Here is a 6,000-nt window from a genome sequence, read left to right on the forward strand (position 1 = left end):
AATGTACCTCTTTCCCAATTTTTCGTACATGCCAGCCTGTATATATTTTTGGCAGTATTGAAACCTGAAGGTTGATATTGGAATATTAATTATCCCATGTATTATCCATTCACTGACAGGTCGTTCTGACATTGTCACTGGTAATCTCTCGAGTTTCTCAATGCTCAGGATTGTATAATCAGCACCCTTTTGTGCCATACTGATTTGTTTATCAGTAAGGTTAAAGATATTGAATAGTGACGTTGTGTTGATTAAACGCCAAGGCACATAGCCTGAACGCAGATTTTGTAACGTCCAGCCTAGCTGTACAATAGAACGCAATTGAGACTGACCGTGTTGTAACAACAGTAAGTCTTGCGATAATATGTCGATTGCTGAAGACACAATGCTGTCCAGAGAAAAAAATCTGGAGGACAGAGTCATTAACCCATTGTCCACTACAGAAAGTGATTTTTCCAAATTAATACGGTCAATTTCCCGTATTCTTTCTGCTGTCTCAATTTGAGTCACCTTCCAGGCCTCGTTGTATGCTGCATATACAGAGGCTGCTATGAAACGTTTCTGACGCTGTTTGCGCGGTCCCATAATGAAATCACGCAAGTCAGCACCATCAGTAAGTAAAGTTAGGTGTTGCTTAATTTCTGCCAGTGTGGAAGTTTGTACCCATTGAAGGCATAATTTGCCCACACTGTAGGTGGTTATTATTCCTGGGTGTTGTCTTTGGGAATATCTAGGGTCTGGCCTGGTCATTTTGAACCCCTGTGTTTTGTTCAGGAATCTGTCTTGACAGTTATTAGTATCTGTGGGCCAGATCAACCACTTTTTCCAATCAGGATGTGTTCTGTTTTGGTTCAATACATAATTTACGTCTATCTCTTCCTCTGTAGAGCTATTGCTGTTCATTGTTGGTTTTGGAATAGACGGTTTATTTAAGTCTTTGATTTTGGCTAGTCCAAGACAGGTAGTTTGTTGAACAGTTTCATTTAAAAATATAATTTGTTCTGGGATCATGCAGGCTCTAAACAAAGATTCTATACCCTGTACTTGCCATTCTTTTGTACCCCAAACACTCTTTACTTCAACGTTTTTGTCCCAATAATCAAAACCAAAAGTATTCATTTGTTCAAAGAATGAGTCTGAATATATCAATTTCGTGTTTGTTATCATGGTCTTTGTCCCTGTCTTATTTGACAATTTAAAATAAAATGTTTCAGCATTACTTGTGTTAAAACCTGAATAGTATGAATATGTGTCATAAACGGTTCTTGAGCTTCCTTTTGGAGGGGTTGCACAATGTTCCCATTGATTATAATTTAAAACATTTCTAGGTTGTGCAGATCTATGTAGAAAATGGTTACCATAGTGGTTATAACAGTACATACTATCATAATTTGTAGAAACCTGCAAATAATCATGTTTGGTAAATTTAGCAGACATCACTAAGTCAGACATCATATTATTTATACTTTCAAAGTCCCAATCATCAGCAAATGAGCTTGGTTTTACAAAGTCACTCAACGAGATCTTAATTTGGTGTGGATATTTCAGGATTTCAACCGGACCATAAATTTCGTAGTCAGTGTTGTCCCATGCTACCCCACCCGGTATAGGATTGGCTGTGAAGTTGACTGAAGAAAGTTCTCTTTTCTCGACGTGTGAAGATGTGTGTGGTTTGAGGATCAAGTTGATTTTCTGACTTGCTGTGTCCATTTTAGCATATTTTCCCTCAATGAAGCGTCCCAAAGTTAGTACCATGATGAGCCAAAGTATGAGGATAAATGCACCAAAACCCACCCAAAATTCAATCCATGGAGAAATCAGATATGTTTCTTTCAGTTGTTTCAAAAGTACTTTAACTTTATCTTTAAAGGTTTTTGTTGATGGCTGTGTTTTTGATTCAGTGAAGCCTTCAGAGGAATCATCGAAGTTTATGAAGTAGCCGGATGCAGTTCTGTCAATTGTTCCAATTGCTTCAGGATTACTGTTTCTTGCATAGTCGTTTGTTACTTCATTATAGATTGGTGTGTCTCTGCTAAATGTTTTTATTTGGGTTTTTAGAGGTCTAAGTTCCATTGCATTGTTGCATAGTCCTTGTTGTAGTTCTGTAGGCGTTTCGAATGTGATTAGCCTCTTAGATTGAACCTCTGTGTTTGTAGCAAATCTTAGTGTTCTACTACTTTTCGGGAGTCCACTTGGCCTACTATTTGTTATCGGCCACATGATTGTGGTTTTACCAGGTCGATGGATACAACTCGGTTCTCCTTTTTACCAGCAAGCGGCGGTAGTACAACTGATCTTGTCCCGTTGATAGACAAGACAGGAACTGCTTTTCTGTAAGAAGGCCCAAATTCCTTCTTTACCGCGATCTTTTCTCTGACTAGATCCCCGACTTTTGGAATCCAGACAGGTCTTGCTGGGACAGGTGGTGGTTCTTTAGTGGTTGTTGGCTGCTGTTTCAACTTTATGTTGCTCAGGTCTTTTCTTGTTTCGTTTAAGTCCTGCAAAATAGCCAAACGATCTTTGATATCAAAGCATTTTTCCTTCACCACTGAAGTCTGACTGTCGAGGTCTAAGACTAACATCCTAGTTCCAAATAATAATTCGTACGGACTGAATCCCTTCAGAGAATTGCTTGGCAGGTTATTTAGACTACGTTGGACACTTATTAGATGTTTGACCCACCCAGCTCCCGAACCTAATACCTTTGCCGTTATAGATTGCTTTATGTCACGGTTTTTTCTTTCAACAATTCCGTTCCCCTCAGGGTGAAATGGACAAGAGTACCGCAATGTAACGCCCATGCTGACCATGGCCTCCTTATAAGCTCTAGAGCTAAAAGCAGGACCCTGGTCCGAATGCAGCATGCCAATTGCGTATGTGCCGATAAAGACTCGCAAATCTTTTATAACAGTTCTGGCGCCAGCCGTTCGCTGGGGCCACATCCATATGAATCTCGTACATGAGTCCACTGCAACCAAGATATATTTATAGTTACCATCCCTTTGTAAGGGACCACAGTGGTCTAGGTAAACACAGGCTAATGGTTTATCCGAGATTAGAAGGGGCGTCTGCGCTGGACGTCTCACCGTTGATACTTTCATTCTTTGACATATTTCACATTCTAAAACATAGTTCCTTGTTTGTCTTCTCATTTGTGGCCACCAGTATCTCTGTTTTAATAATGATACTGTGGCTGAGACGCCAGCATGTATAGAAGCAAGCCCTTCGTGTGCCGCTATTATCAGTCCTAACCTATGTTCCATGTTTGGAATTGCCCTATCCCCCACTCCAGGGATTCGAGCAAAAGGAACATTGTTTGCATCAGTTATGTATGAGTATTTTACTGGAAAGCCTTTCGGGAGTGTTTCTATCGAATCCTTTTCTGTAGCGCTGACAGCCTGTAATATTTCGCTGTCTATTTTTGTTTTTGACCGTGTGATGGCAGCTACGGAAGCCGTTTGCACAGCTGCCTTCGCGGCCTCATCAGCCAATGAATTCCCTGCAACGTGAACGCCATCACGTTGATGAATCAGCGTATGTATCACGTGAGTCTTTGGTAGTTCTTTTTGTAATAGAACTACTTGTTCCCAGAGCATCTTATGCTTGATTGTGCCTCCTTTTGCATCCTTAAAGCCATTCTGAAGCCAGATCTGCAAGTATTCATTGTAAGACTGAACGCAGTAATACGAATCGCACACTATGAGTGTGGGGAATTCTCGATCGGTATTTTCAAGCGCCATCTTAAACGCCAGTAGTTCAGCTCGCTGAGCTGTACAATCTCCTAGAGATTGTGTCTTAGTGATAGCTGGTTTGAATTTTCCTTCGTGCCAGCGACCTTTAACAATCGCGCACGCAGCACTGTAAGCTTGTTTACCCCCTACTGCGGGTTGTGCTGATCCGTCTGTATATATTATACAGCCGTAATGTTCTAGAGGCAGAATCTCGGTCGGCGGAGGACATTCAAATTCATATTGGAGAAATTCTTGTGTTTTTAAGTTAGGATCAAATTCGTATGCCACGTCTGTTGCAGCAAGAGAATTAGCCCATTGTATCCATCTCGGATGGAGCGCTTTAGCATTTGGAATGCTTGCTTTTGTTACAGCCTCTAGGGCTGGTATTGGTGTCACGATTATTATTCGTTTACCTTGTGCCAGGGCTCGTTCTTTTGCTATAGCTGTCTGTGTTGCAGTAAGAATTTTTTCCGTTGGGCTAAATTTCATTTCAGCCTTAGTGTACAAGTGTGATTTGAATGCAATTGGTACCTTTTCTCCCTCATTAGAGGTCAGGTATGTGAATCCGCATCTTCCTGGGATGACTCGAATCACAAGATTGCGTGTGTTATCACGTGTTTCTAATTTTGTTTTAATTAACATGTCTGTTTGTAAGGATCTCAAAATTTCTGTGTGTATTTGAGTCCAATTGGTTCTTTTAAAATCTGGTTTTATTAGATCATAAAGGGGTTTGACCCTTTCTGCGTAATTTGCAATGTATGTTCTTCCGAAATTTAGGAAGCCTAGAATTGACTGTAGGTTTTTTAGTGTTCTAGGTGCTTGGAGTACGGCACATTTCTCTAAGAAATTGTCAGCCAGGCTTTTGCCTTCACTTGATAATTCATATCCTAAGAACAGGACTGTTAGATGGGCAATTCTAGATTTTTTAAAGTTGAATTTGTAACCCTCTGCTGCGAACCCAAGTATTATGGTGTTCACTCTCTTCAAGTGAGTATCCAAGTCATCATCTGTTAGGTATATGTCGTCGACATAAGATAATGCTTCGTCATCATATGTTTGTAGTAATTCTGTTACTCTCGCTGAGAATACCCCATGGCTATTCTTGTACCCCTGGGCTAACCGACAGAATTGTTTTTGAGTGCCATTTATTGAGAACGCAGACAAATATCTGCTCTCTGGTGCTATGTTTTGACAAAGGAATCAATTAGAGATGTCTAATGTTGTTTTGTATTTTTTGCGCACTATGTTATTCATTAGTGCAGCACTATGCGAGTTCTGCACTGCAAAAGTTTTGCAACATGAGTTAAGGTGTCGGTAATCCAAAACTAGACGATATGAATTGTCTGGTTTGGAGACCGGAAACAAAGGGTTGTTCATTTGTGAGGTGCAAGTTTCAATCACCCCCTGGTATTCTAATTGATCTAGGATTTCTTTTACCTGTTTTTTAGCTTCTTGCTTAATTGGGTACTGTCTTTGTGCAGTAGGTTGTGATTTTAACTGGATTTTGTGAGGAGGAGAGTCCTCATCCCATCCTACATGATTTTTATATAAAGCAGGAGCTAGAGCTACTGCCCACTTTCTTGCAAGTGTATATTTTTTATGAATTGGAATATGATTTGAGAAGGCAGGCATAATTATTTCTTCGCCATGTGGGCACTCCCTGACAAACTCTGGTGGCCAGTCTTTTTCAGCTAGAAGGATGTCATAGCCCTTGGAGAGATTATCCCAAAATAGTCCCCTTATTTTTCTAGTCTTATCCCCTTCTATACGTAAAGTTATTTCATATATTTTGTGAGGTTTGCTAACTCTGGTGTCTGCAGTTTCCACTTGAAGATATTCATTCGTGTCCACTGTCTCCAGATGATTCATAAGGACTTTGCGAGCTATGCTCACCTCTGCTGCGCTGTCTAGCATTGTCTGAGCCCATTCTCCGTTTTTCAGTTGTGTCCTCAGTATTCTCGGCATTGTTAACTACCTTGATACTGGCTACCTTCTTTTTTGGAAATTGTAGTATCTTTTTTAGATGAGCAGGTTCCTTATCTTTGGACTTGGCGTGCTCTTCTCTTTGTTCTGATCGTCCTCTTCTTTCCGATTTCTGCGAGGAAGTCTGAAAAGATTGAGAGGGACGTGTATCAATATCTTGATATCTATCAGGCTTCTTTATATTATCCCTATTTCTAAGGTTATATCTTTTCCCAGAGGAGTCACTTTGGGGTGACCTGTGTCTTTGGTTCGGAGATTTTTCTCTCCGCCGAGGAGACCTTCCTCT

The sequence above is a fragment of the Lissotriton helveticus genome, chromosome 2_1, assembly GCF_964261635.1.
Source record: "Lissotriton helveticus chromosome 2_1, aLisHel1.1, whole genome shotgun sequence".
Taxonomy (NCBI): Eukaryota; Metazoa; Chordata; class Amphibia; order Caudata; family Salamandridae; genus Lissotriton; species Lissotriton helveticus.